This window comes from Protobothrops mucrosquamatus, unplaced genomic scaffold, assembly GCF_001527695.2.
Source record: "Protobothrops mucrosquamatus isolate PMUCROS unplaced genomic scaffold, P.Mucros_1.0 scaffold2750, whole genome shotgun sequence".
Lineage (NCBI taxonomy): Eukaryota > Metazoa > Chordata > Lepidosauria > Squamata > Viperidae > Protobothrops > Protobothrops mucrosquamatus.
In genome coordinates, this window is record NW_015388791.1 from 203,029 (window position 1) to 216,268 (window position 13,240).

The 13,240-nt window shown below is 40.6% G+C and overlaps 1 protein-coding gene across 1 annotated transcript in view; it reads right to left on the reverse strand.

The window, feature by feature from the left end:
* SLC2A13 (solute carrier family 2 member 13) overlaps positions 1-13,240 on the reverse strand; it is a 68,903-nt gene that overhangs the window by 53,664 nt on the left and 1,999 nt on the right. The gene's annotated exons all lie outside the window — the stretch shown is intronic.

Consider the following 13,240-nt stretch of genomic DNA (forward strand, 5'->3'; position numbering starts at 1 on the left):
CCTTAGCCATGAAAGCCAGTTGGATGACTTTGGGCTAGTCCTTCTTTCTCAGCCCAACCTGATCACGGACACGATCACCACGAAAGGAAAGAGATAGATTAAATTGGGCCCAGTTGCTGTGTGTTTTTATTCTTATTTTGCTTTTTACATTTTTACTTATTGCAAGCTGCCTAGAGACACGTAAAAGAAGGGCAGCTGTACCAACTGGGCAAATAAATGAACTTAAATTAGAACGAGAGTGGAAATATTGTCACGAGACCTTCACACTTCAGCCCTTTCAAAAACCTGTCAGATTGAATGTTATGAAAATCAATTTGAGCTTAGCTGAGATGTCCGTAAAATAAAAACAAGCCGTAGTAATTAAGGAGCTTAGAACCCTTATTTTTAAGAGTGCCCAAATCTTAGATATAAATAAACGGTTTCCAGGTGAAACTGAAACTAATATTAAACTTGTTTTTAAAAAGTAGATTTCCGTAATCTTTTGATATTTTTATTGCTAGGCTATTGCCAACAATAAAATATTTTATTGGTGTAAATCTGCATATATAGTTTATTTATCACACGAGGTAAGTCACATCACTGAAAATAAACTTTAATCCCTAGAATATCCATGCTTGTTCCTATCACTGCAGAAGGTCTAAAAACCAGCAATCAAAACAACAATGTTCAAAGCTTATTTGCAATATTAATGACTATAGTGAAAAAAAAATTAGCTGTATTATCGTCCTATAATTTAGGCAGATAAATCAATAGTCCACATTTTTTTTAAAAAAAAGTATAGGCTGAATTGAGAGATTTGAGAACTATGTTTATAAATCAAGTTATTACAATCCACATTAATATGTTACCGGTAGCTTCAAGACATTATATATATTGCTCTTATTTTTTTAGTTAAATATACTCATGGAAATGTAATATTTTAGAGGCTTTAAGAGAATTGTACAAATTTTGACCTTGGAATACTTCCAGAAACTTAATGACTAATAATTTTAGCTGCTGCTCAAACCAAGTTTTTGAAAAATGCGATTGGTTATAGATGAAAATAATTTTAACGATATAGATTTTTGGCTAAACAACAGCCAGTAGATGTTTATGATCCATTCCAATTCAGATGTAGCTTCTTCTTAGCATACTGAATCTCCAGAAAATGTATTTTATGTGCAAACAATTTAGGGAGCAGGAGACAAATAGAAAACTTTATGTAACTATTTTTAAAAAGGGACGTTCTCCTACAGGGTGTAGCTTAGTGGTGGTTGTTTGATATCTCTGCTTCATAATGTTATGCAATATAAATATATTGTCAATCTTTAGAATACCCATGCTTGTTCCTATCACTGCAGAAGGTCTAAGAACCAGCAATCAAAACAACAATGTTCAAAGCTTATTTGCAATATTAATGACTATAATGAAAAAAATTAGCTGTATTATCTGCCCTAGCTGCAACCTTTGGGCAAACACACAAAGCACAAATGTAACACACATATCAACATAAATGCGTTCAGGACGACAGCAGGCATACTATCCGTTGTCATGGCAACCAACCGTGACATGCAACTTTACAAGACAGCCCGTGAACGACACGTGTCACATTGTACTCCGTTGCCAAGAAGATTGACAATATATTTATATTGCATAACATTATGAAGCAGAGATATCAAACGACCACCACTAAGCTACTGTACATCCTGTAGGAGAACGTCCCTTTTTTAAAATAGTTACATAAAGTTTTTTATTTTTCTCCTGCTCTCTGAATTGTTTGCACATAAAATATATTTTCTGGAGATTCAGTATGCTAAGAAGAAGCTACATCTGAATTGGAATGGATCATAAACATCTACCGGCTGTTGTTTAGCCAAAAATCTATATCGTTAAAATTATTTTCATCTGTAACCAATTGCATTTTTCAAAAACTTGGTTTGAGCAGCAGCTAAAATTATTAGTCATTAAGTTTCTGGAAGTATTCCAAGGTCAAAATTTGTACAATTCTCTTAAAGCCTCTAAAACATTACATTTCCATGAGTATATTTAACTAAAAAAAATAAGAGCAATATATATAATGTCTTGAAGCTACCGGCAACATATTAATGTGGATTGTAATAACTTGCTTTATAAACATAGTTCTCAAATTAAATCTCTCGATTCAGCCTATACTTTTTTTAAAAAAAAATGTGGACTATTGATTTATCTGCCTAAATTATAGGACGATAGCAATATCGGAGGGGTTACAAAAAGTACCATTCTTTAGAGCAGGTGGCTGGGGAATTCTGGGAGTTGAAGTCCACAAGTCTTAAAGTCGATAAAATTGGACACCCCTGCTTTAGAATAAATATTTGTGTTAGACTCTAAATCAGGGGTCTTCAAAGTTGGCCCTTCTGTGACTTGTGCACTTCAACTCCCAGAATTCCTCAACCAACGTGCCTGGCTGAGGAATTCTGGGAGTTGAAGTCCACAAGTCATAAAAGGGCCAAGTTGGAAGACCCCTGAGGTAAACAGTCCAGCGGCAGGAGATTACTTTAAAGTCCCTAGAATAGATAGGTAAATTATGAACTATTTTCACATAACCCCTCTATCTATCACCGGGATGTCGATCCATTCAGAATCTGGAGTCTAAAATTGATAGCCATTTAGGCAAGCCTCCAACCCAAAATGTTAATGAGGTTGTGTTTGGTCTGGCAAAGCCTGATAACATTTTATTTGTGAGCGAAATATTCCTTTCTCTCTTTTTGCCTTTTGTTTATCCACTGTATGGACAAGTAAGCTCCATGAATTTAATTGCAAGACATTAGATAGCTTATATTTATATACTTGTTTTATTATATAGTATACTAGCTGTACCCGGCCACGCGTTGCTGTGGCTCAGTCTGGTTAAATGGAAAAGAAAGAAAAGAGAAAGCGCACGTTTGTAATATGTTTAATTTCACAATGCTTGTGGGTATACAATATTTTTGTTGTTCCATTGTCTGTGCAGATATAGAGATTGTCTGGTTTGCCGACTCTAAAACACGCAACATAGTTGTCCAAGCATGTTTTTACCTGTCACAGGTGTGACATCTACATAATAGCAGGTATATAAAAACACGCGCGTATTCGAATGCAACGTTGTGTCAAAATTTCAAAGCAATCGGTGAAGAACTTTCGGAGATTTAAGATTTTGAACAAACGAACATTTACATTTTTATTTATATAGATTAATCTTTCTTTGGAAAAAAAGACTATCTATACATAAAATTATATATTACTATAAAGGAAAGCCTTAATAACTGCTAGCTAAGCTCCTTAGCTCCCTCTGATGGAGGACCTTAAATAATAATATTTAATATTGAACTTTTAAAAAGATTAACTAGTATGGCTATTTTTTTCACTGGCAAAAAAAATATTCCACAAGGCAAAAGCAGCCTTTCAGAATCCAAAAGACAAAAAAAATATATTAATGTTTTATATTATTTCTGCACTTATATTCTGAGTTCCACTGAAGGATAACATTATCCTTTGGCTACTTGGGGAACTAGGCAATTGAACAGACCCTACCTATTAATAATTGCAATCTATTTAACCCAGCCTTCTATATTATCATATAAACAAGATCAAATCAAATCAAAACTGTTTCTATCAGGGTTGGTTCATCAAACAAACATCTGGGTCTAAGCCTCATGAGAGTTAGGACGGCTTATTCGGGTTTTTTGGTCTCAATATCTTTTGTTCAAGAACTTGTTCTTAGGCGGAAGCGATGCTTTCTCATAATTTGGTTCTCCAGAAGCTGTGAATGCTCCAACACTGGAAGTTTTCAAGAAGAGACTGGACAACCATTTGTCTGAAATGGTGTAGGGTTTCCTGCCTGAGCAGGGGGTTGGACTAGATAACCTCCAAGGCCCCTTCCAACATGATTTATCACTATTTATCACTTCCAACATGATTTATCACTATTACTTGTATGTATACTGAAACTTAGGCACTGGAGACAAATTCCTTGTGTGTCCAGCCACACTTGGCCAATAAAGAATTCTATTCTATTCTATTCATTCCTCTATTCTATTCTAGTCTTCATTCCTCTATTCTATTCTATTCTATTCTATTCTATTCTTCATTCCTCTATTCTATTCTATTCTATTCTATTCTATTCTATTCTATTCTATTCTATTCTTCATTCCTCTATTCTATTCTATTCTATTCTATTCTATTCCATTCTATGACTTGTTTCACTTATTTTATCTTATCTTGGCATGTAACATAACTGCAGTGATTCACTTAAGCAACTGTGGTTAAAAAAAAGGTCATAAAACGGAACAAAACTCACTTAACAATCGTCTTGCTTAGTAAGTGAAATTTTGGGCTTAATTGTGGTCATAAGTTGAGAAGTACCTGTATGGAATGAGTATATGTGAGGTTTCTTCTTAATAATAATAATAATAAAGTTGGAAGGGACTTTGGAGGTCATCTAGTCCAACCCTTGCTCAGGCAGGAAACCCTATCCTATTTCAGACATACAGTATGTTCCTATCACTCTCTCCCTTAATTTTTTTTTTAAAAAAGTATGGGTGCTTTCAGCTCATTGTAGACAGATGCTGCATACACAGTTTGGGGAGATCAAATCTCACTGCTAATTCTTAGAGCAAACAAATTGTGATTTTTAATTAATAAACTGCCAATGAGGCACTAAATTACAGTTTGCCAATCCTTCTGGCTTGTCCATGATTCATCCCAGCCCTATGCCAACTTAATTAACATTTTTCAGAAAGAAATATTCAGAAAGAATATTCACTAAGCAGCAAGCTTCTGAAATTGTTGAATAAAGACATATCTGCCGTCATGGGCAACTTGAAATTTACTTGGCATTTTCGTTTTGCTTTGCTTTGTTCGGTACAGTATTAATCTTGTGAACTCTAAAGCTTCTTCCTTCCAGTTCTGTATTCAAGATGGACAGTGATTAATATTTATATGTTACTTATATGTAAGGGTGTAGGTCTATACATATGTTGTATATAGTATGTTTTAAATGTAGGTTGTGTATGTGTGCCCTTTGAGAGGAAGCAACTACATTTCATTTTTAATGTGTGCCATGGTGCCCACAGGAAAAAAATGACAATAAAAGTTATCTAATTTAATAAGAGTCCTTAACATTAATGTAGCTATGAGACAATATAGTCCTTGACTTGCAACGATGGAGCCCAACATTTCCGTTGCTAAGACAGCTGTTAAGTGAGTTTTGTCCCTTTCTACAGCCTTTCTTAATAATAATAATAATAATAATAATAATAATAATAATGATAATAATAATAATAATAATAATAATAATAATAATAATAATAATAATAATAATAATAATAATAGTAAAATTGGAAGGGACCTTGGAGGTCATCTAGTCCAACCCCCGGCTCAGGCAGGAAACCCTATATCATTTCGGACAAATGGCTGTCCAGTCTCTTCTTAAAAACTTCCAGTGTTAGTATCATTTCTTCTTTTTTCTAATACTAATAAATGTTTATTGAATATGTTAAGGAAAAAGGCCACGGAGAGACACCCGAAGTGTTAATTATGTAATTAGATTAGAAATATAGAATATAGTAACTTAAATAGTAAAGCTTAATACAGGATTTGGATTTATTTAGATGAAATGTTATTAAGAAAAAAGAAGGCATGATATTAATAAATGATTATTGATTATGTTAAGGAAAAAGGGAATGGAGAGACACCTGAAGTGTTAATCATGTATTTATATTAGCAATATAGAATATAGCATTTGAAATAGTAAAGCTTAATATAGGATTTGGATTTATTTAGAAGAAAGGTTATTGATGATTGTTTTGATTGACTTAGTTGTATTGAAATACATTAACTTGAATATAATATGTTATTAGAGGGAAAAGAGAGGGGTTTTGTAATGATTTAATCTGAACTTTATGAGTATGACTTTGTTTGTGGACAATTGATTTTCCTGCCACCACGCTGATTCTTAAGCACTTGTTTGTAAAATGAAAAAACTAATAAAACTTGTTTTTTTTAAAAAAAAAACTTCCAGTGTTGGGAGCATTCACCACTTCTGGAGGCAGGTTGTTCCACTGGTTAATTGTTCTAACTGTCAGGAAGTTTCTCCTTAGTTCTAGGTTGCTTCTCTCCTTGATCAGTTTCCACACGTTGCTTCTTGTCCTGCCTTCAGACGCCTTGGAAAATAGCTTGACTCCCTCTTCTTTGGGGCAGGCCCTGAGATATTGGAACACTGCTATCTTGCTATAGTTAAGTCAGTAACAACTATTAAGTCAGTAACGTGGTTGTTAATCTGGTTTTCCCATTGACTTTGCATGTCAGAAGGTCACAAAAGGGGATCACATGACTCCCGGGACATTAAAATCGTCGTAAGTATGAACCAGTCACCCAGCATCTGAATTCTGATCACATGACCATGGGGATGCTGCAACGGTCGTGTGAAAAATGGTCCCTTTTTTCCAGTGCCGTCGTAACTTCAAACCGTCCCTAAACAGACGGCTGTAATGAGAGGACTACCCGTACTGATTCCTTCATTTCCCAAGACATTTTGAGCAAACCTTGCCAGAGTGCGTATCATGGATGCAAAAAAAAAAAAAATGGTTCAAATGCTTCTCAAAATTTAAATTTCTAACGGAGTAGAACCAACTGAGGTGCTCATTAATCGTGGATAGTCCCTCGAAGCGAAAGCGTCGCGCAAAAATGGCCGTTAAAAGTTCCCTCAGCTTCCCACTCTAATACAAATGAGTGGAGCTGATGGAGACAAATCGAGTCTGGAATCAAATCACTGGAATTGGAAAGAAGAGTCTAGTCCTGCACAGTCCATGAAGGAGCCAACTGAATTGGTAATGAAATTCCCTCAGAGGAAGCAGCCGAAAGAAATCTATTAAAAAGACAGAGACAGATGACAACACGGTAGAAACACGCCGACAAGAAGCCTCGGCCACAAGGGAGACCAACGTGAAGGTGTTATGAATTACCAAGTTGGAAAAACATGGGTTTAAAGCGGGGGTCTTCAAACTAGCCCGCTTTAAGACTTGTGGACTTCAACTCCCAGAATTCCTCAGCCAGCCACGCTGGCTGAGGAATTCTGGGAGTTGAAGTCCACAAGTCTTAAAAGCGGCCAATTTTGGAGATCCCTGGTTTAAAGCAAAGGGCCAGTCTTATTAAAACAGGGGTCTTCAAACTTGGCCCCTCGATGACTTGCGGACTTCAACTCCCAGAATTCCTCAGCCAGCGTGCCTGGCTGAGGAATTCTGGGAGTTGAAGTCCGCAAGTCATCGAAGGCCCAAGTTTGAAGACCCCTGTGTTAAAACAAATTCCCCAAAGATTTGAAACAAGCTGAAAAGGCATACAGATAAGTCCTCACTTTTACAACAGTTCATTTAGTGACCTTTCAGAGTTACAACGGCACTGAAAAAAAAGGGATTTATGACCGTTGCGGCATCCCCATGGTCAGGGGATGAAAATTTGGATGCTTGGCAACTGGTTCGTGCTTATGACGGTTGCTGTGTCCTATGGGTCATGTGATCCCCTTTTTGCAAGCGAAGTCGATGGGAAAATCAGATTCACTTAACAACCATGTCACTCACTTAACAACTAAAGGGATTCACTTAAACCCGTGGCAAGACAGGCCTTAAAGTGGGACAAAATTCACTTAACAAATATCTCGAAATTTTGGGCTCAATTGTGTTTGTAAGTTGAGGACTATCTGTACAAGCTTTGCAGTAGACAATTCACCTTATAGGAATATTCGTCTACCATTTATCAGCAGACTATGTTCCAATATTTTTCTTTAAAAAAAAAATTATACATTCATCCAGTCTGGTTTTTTTTTATTCCAATCTATTTTACTGAATTGTTATGAGGATAAAAGAGAGAGAGAGACCAATTTAAGCTCCTTTAAATGACTCAAAAAGCAGAAGGAACAGTTACAGTCTCCAATAGCATAATTTAAGTCTTGTTGAATGTAATGGTACTTATTACCATCTTAGTATATACATTATATAACAAAAGATAAGCATACCCCCAAACACCCAACAAACAGCAAACACCCAAAGATCAAATAAAAGCCCCCCCCCCAAAAAATGGCACATAACAATTCTCTCTTGATAAATTAACCTGATGAGACCAACTTCTTAAAGGTATTTAGGGAATAAATATTAACTGAACAGAAAGAGCATTTAAGGCAGGACTTTTCAACCTTTTCACCCATTGTACCACTTTTAGGAGATGGCAACATCCGAGTACCAACAGTTGCCTAGCAAGGTGTCAAAAACTGGATGACCCCCCCCCCAAAAAAAGGAAAAAAGTGATAAAAGTACAGGTAGTCCTCGACTTACAACAGTTCGCTTAATGACTGTTCGAAGTTACAATGGCACTGAAAAAGTGCCCCCCAAGCCACAGCCGAGCAAGACACCTGTCTGCCCACCCCGGGGGCGCTCTTCCTCCTGTCCGAGGTTTTCATTGTTGTGAACATTTCTGTTGGGGATTGGCAGCGGAGGTGGGGTGGGGGGGTGTTTGGTTTTTATTCCGACCGTCTGCTGGGTGGTTGCAGCAGGTTTTGGTCACTTCACATGACCCTGGGACACTGTGACCGTCATAAATATGAATCAGTTGCCAAGCATCTGAATGTAAATCACAAGACCCTGGAGATGCTGCAACATTCCAGCTGATCGGCGCTTCTTCTGGGCTCAGCGGAAGCGCCAGGATCAGTGCCGAGCTCCAGCTGGAGCCTGGCACTGATCCTGGCGCTTCCGCTGAGCCCTGACAGCCCTGCAGCTCCAGCCATCTCTCGCTCAGGCTTGTGCGGTGCTTCCACCGGTTCAGCTCATTCCCCTCCCCTGCTACCACTTTTCTAGGATGGTCGCATACCACCTGCCAGGTGCCAATGTGCCACAGGTGGTACCCGTACCACTGGTTGAAAAGCCCTGATTTAAGGGACATTTTCCATAATAAATGCAAGATCCGTTTTCAGATACCATTTAAATTCTGACTTAGTATGAAATCACAATGCCTCAGCAGTACTTACTGCTGGATGTGCTGTGATATATTATATTGTGATCAATGGAAATATGCTTATTTGTGATTAAGTTTCAACGGTGATAAACCTACGACGTTGATTGTGAGGGTTATATCACAAGTTAACCAACTGTTTAGAGGAGGTTAAAAAAATTTCCCCAAGGTATCAAATGAAGGATCTGGATTTTAAGTGGTGCCTTGGATTAGTTCACGAGAAAACCTTCCAAACAGCTATAGTCACATTCAAAGCACTATATATGTTATACAGGCTTAAATTCTAAATAAATAAAAAAAAACGTGAATAACCCAAACGAATAAGACAATCTTCCAGATGAACTGAAAAACGATGGTCAAATCCAAGGGACTTATTTCAGACTAAATTCCCGTTCTTGAAAATGGCCCTTGTGCCAAATGAAAATTCGAGAGACAGCCAAAAGAAAAACAGGTTAGCTTTAGAAGTTCAATTAAAAGGATGGGAAATCTGAGCAGTTCTTTGGAAACAACACCCAACCCCTGTTTTAATTCACAACGTTTCCACGGAGGAAATGGCTGTCTCTCTTCTACAGCCAATCTCAGGAAAAGTTTATTTGGATTTCCCTAGTCACACAAAAGATTAGACAGCTGTTTGTTTGGGGTGCAATAAAATCTCCTGCCTCGGACAGGGGGCTGGATTAGAAGCCCCCCCAAGGTCCCTTCCAGCCCTCTATGTCTATGTCTCCAAGGAACTAGAAAATAGATTGGAATTTTATATGCGTGAAAAGCTGAAAAAAACCCACAACTGAGGGGGTCTTCTATATTGGTCAATATCGACCCTGTAAGGGTTCTTAGGACTATCCCGTAAATCAAGAAATTTGCGGGGCTAAAAAAGGGGGTTTAGTAAATGTCTGGGGCTCAACAGGTGGCAGGTGGAAGGTCGATGGGACCCAATTCATGGGGAGGGGGTCTCTGAAAAGCTCTAGGGCAGCCCATAGTCCTGAAGGAGAGTGCTGATCCATCAGTGCTCAAATTGTCATTAACATCCGTCATGCTACTGAGTTAAAGTGGTGCTCATTGTGTTATAATTTGGGGAGGGAGGCGAAGAGTTTGGGGAACCCCCGGCATTAAACCAAAGCTGCTCGGAATTGTGCTCCTCCTGCATGAAGCAAGATGATGGGATGGGGGGGGGGGCTTTCTTGCAGACGCTTCATTACTCAAGCTACGTAATGTCACCAGCGATAGAAATGTCTCAAATGGTATATACGGTTTCCTGCCTGAGCAGGGGGTTGGACTAGATGACCTCCAAGGTCCCTCCCAACTTTATTATTATTATTATTACAGAAGGGAGAGGGGTTTTGCTCTTGGTTTCTATTCAATATAACTCCATCAAACACTGACGATGTTACGCAGTTGAGTAAGGAAACATCTGCAAGGAAACCACTGAGCTCGGAAAGCACCATGGGCCCCACAGTCCTCCTCCTCCTCCTCCACTGCACAAACCCCTCTCCCTCCTAGCACTGACGATGTTCCCTAGTTGGGTCATGAAAAGTCTGCAGGAAATCTCCCAAGTTCAGAGAGCACCAAGGACCCCACAACTCTCCTCCTCACCATGTTACCTAGCTGAGTAATGAAATCTTCAAGAAAACCACCAAGCTCAGAGAGCACCAAGGACCCCACAGTCCTCCTTCCCCTTCTCTTCCACTCCACAAACCCTACTCCCCCCTAGCACCCACGATGTTACTTAGCTGAGTAATGAAACGTCTGCAAGCTCAGAGAGCACCAAGGACCCCACAGTCTTCCTCCTCCTCCTCCTCCTCCTCCTCCTCCTCTCCAGAAATCCCATTCTTTTCTAGCACTGATGATGTTACCTAATTGGGTAATGAAATGTCTGCAAAAAAGCAACCCAGACAGCACCAAAGACTCCTTGGTTCTCCTCCTCCTCCTCCTCCTCCTCCTCTTCTTCACAAACCCCTCTCCCTCCCAGCACTGATCATGTTACTTAGATGGGTAATGAAATGTCTGGAAAAAAAAACTCAGAGAGCACCAAAGACTCCTTGATCCTCTTTCTCTTCCTCCTCCCTACAAACCCCCCTCCCTCCTAACCCTGATGATGTTACCTAGCCAGGCAAGGCAACGTCCGCAAGAGGACCACCCCAAGCTCGGAAAGCACCAAGGACCCCACTGTCCTCCTCCTCCTCCTCCTCCTCCTCTCCACAAATCCTCCCAGCACTGATATTGTTACCTAACTGGATAATGAACTGTCTGCAAAAAAAAAAGCAAGCCAGTTCAGACAACACCTTGATGATCCTCCTCCTCCTCCTCCTCCTCCTCCTCCTCCTCCTCCTCCTCTTCACAAACCCCACTGCCTCCCAGCACTGATCATGTTACCTAGATGGGTAATGAAACGTCTGAAAAACAAAAACACTCAGAGAGCACCAAAGACTCCTTGGTCCTCCTCCTCCCTACAAACCCCCTTCCCTCGTAACCCTGATGACGTTACCTAGCCAGGCAAGGCAACGTCTGCAAGAGGACCACCCCAAGCTCGGAAAGCACCAAGGACCCCACTGTCCTCCTCCTCCTCCTCTCCACAAATCCTCCCGGCATTGATGTTGTTACCTAACTGGATAATGAACTGTCTGCAAAAAAAAAAAAAAAAAACNTCCTCCTCCTCCTCCTCCTCCTCCTCCTCCTCTCCAGAAATCCCATTCTTTTCTAGCACTGATGATGTTACCTAATTGGGTAATGAAATGTCTGCAAAAAAGCAACCCAGACAGCACCAAAGACTCCTTGGTTCTCCTCCTCCTCCTCCTCCTCCTCCTCTTCACAAACCCCTCTCCCTCCCAGCACTGATCATGTTACCTAGATGGGTAATGAAATGTCTGGAAAAAAAAACTCAGAGAGCACCAAAGACTCCTTGATCCTCTTTCTCTTCCTCCTCCCTACAAACCCCCCTCCCTCCTAACCCTGATGATGTTACCTAGCCAGGCAAGGCAACGTCCGCAAGAGGACCATCCCAAGCTCGGAAAGCACCAAGGACCCCCCTGTCTTCCTCCCCTTCCTCTCCACAAATCCTCCCGGCACTGATGTTGTTACCTAACTGGATAATGAACCGTCTGCAAAAAAAAAAAAAGCAACCCAGTTCAGACAACACCTTGATCCTCCTCCTCTTCACAAACCCCAGTGTCTCCCAGCACTGATCATGTTACCTAACTGGGTCATAAAACGTCTGGGGAAAAAAACACTCAGAGAGCACCAAATACTCCTTGATCCTCCTCCTTTTCCTCCTCCCTACAAATCCCCTTCCCTCCTAACCCTGATGACGGTACCTAGCCAGGCAAGGCAACGTCCGCAAGAGGACCACCCCAAGCTCGGAAAGCACCAAGGACCCCACTGTCTTCCTCCTCCTCCTCCTCTCCACAAATCCTCCCAGCACTGATGTTGTTACCTAATGGATAATGAACCGTCTGCAAAAAAAAAAAAAAAAAAAGCAAGCCAGTTCAGACAACACCTTGATCCTTCTCCTCCTCCTCCTCCTCCTCCTCTTCACAAACCCCACTGCCTCCCAGCACTGATCATGTTACCTAGCTGGGTCATAAAACGTCTGAAAAAAAAGGCAACCCAGCTCAGACAACACCTTGATCCTCCTCCTCCTCCTCCTCCTAAATCCCACTCTCTCCTAGCATGGATCGTGTTACCTAGCTGGGTCATAAAACGTCTGAAGAAAAAAAAAAAGGCAACCCAGCTCAAGAGAGCACGAAAGACCCCTTGGTCCTCCTCCTCCTCCCTACAAACCCTACTCCCTCCTAACCCTGATGACGTTCCCTAGCCGGGCAATGCAACGTCCTGAAGAAACCCCCCCACCCCAAGCTCGAAAAGCACCAAGGACCCCACTGTCCTCCTCCTCCTCTCCACAAATCCTCCCGACACTGATTTTGTTACCTAACTGGATAACGAACCGTCTGCAAAAAAAAAAAAGCAACCCAGTTCAGACAACACCTTGATCCTTCTCCTCCTCCTCCTCTTCACAAACCCCAGTGCCTCCCAGCACTGATCATGTTACCTAGCTGGGTCATAAAACGTCTGAAGAAAAAAAAAAAAGGCAACCCAGCTCAAGAGAGCCCCAAAGACCCCCTTGGTGCTCCTCCTCCTCCTCCCTACAAACCCCACTCCCTCCTAACCCTGATGACGTTCCCGAGCCGGGCAACGCAACGTCCTGAAGAAACCCACCCCACCCCACCCCAAGCTCGAAAAGCACCAAGGACCC